Source organism: Microtus ochrogaster, chromosome 10 (genome assembly GCF_000317375.1).
Source record: "Microtus ochrogaster isolate Prairie Vole_2 chromosome 10, MicOch1.0, whole genome shotgun sequence".
Classification (NCBI taxonomy): Eukaryota; Metazoa; Chordata; class Mammalia; order Rodentia; family Cricetidae; genus Microtus; species Microtus ochrogaster.
This window is the reverse complement of record NC_022016.1, coordinates 24391129-24391947: the sequence shown is the minus strand read 5'-3', so window position 1 is coordinate 24391947 and position 819 is coordinate 24391129.

Here is an 819-nt window from a genome sequence, read left to right as displayed (position 1 = left end):
CAGGAAACGAACAAGCAGTTTCTGCCTACATCTTAGCATGTTTGGGTGTCTTTATAATGCCTATATATGATTACATGGCCTTCTAAGTCACATTGTTCAGAGGATATAATTTACAAAAAAGTTAAAAGATCAAGACAAGTTTAAAAATTAAGTAAAAACTAGTCCTGGTTTACTTATTTTTCTTATCTTGAAAAATTTGAAAAAAATAAAATAAAAAAAAAATTTGTTGTGTTGCTTGGCTTTAGTCCCAGAACTCTGAAGGTAGAGACATGAGGATCAGAGTCCTAGGCCACCCTCTGCTCTACAGTGAATGTGAGATCATCCAATGCCACAGGAGACTCTGTACCAAGACACGAAAAACCTCCAGCAAAATTCTTTTGGCAAATGTAACTGTGAAGTAGTTTTTTTGAAGTGCATTCTTTACATCTAAGGGGGACAAAAGAATATTAATGTAGTTAAACTCCAGGTCATAATCACGTTAGTTTAAAGTAATTATATGTTTAATCCCAGCACTGGGGAGGCAGAGGCAGGCAGATCTCTGTGAGTTCGAGGCCAGCCTGTTTACAAGAGCGAGTTCTAGAACAGACTCCAAAGCTACAGAAAAATCCTGTCTCTAAAAACAAACAAACAAACAAACAAACAAAAAAAAAGGAAAGGGAGAGGCAGTGGCACACACCTTTTACCTTTTACCCCAGCACTCGGGAGGCAGAGACACCCGGATGTCTGTGAGTTCAAGGCCTGCCTCATCTACCCTCTAAAGAGAGAGTTCCAGGACAGCCCGGGCCACACAGAGAAAAACCCTGTCTCACAAAAACCACA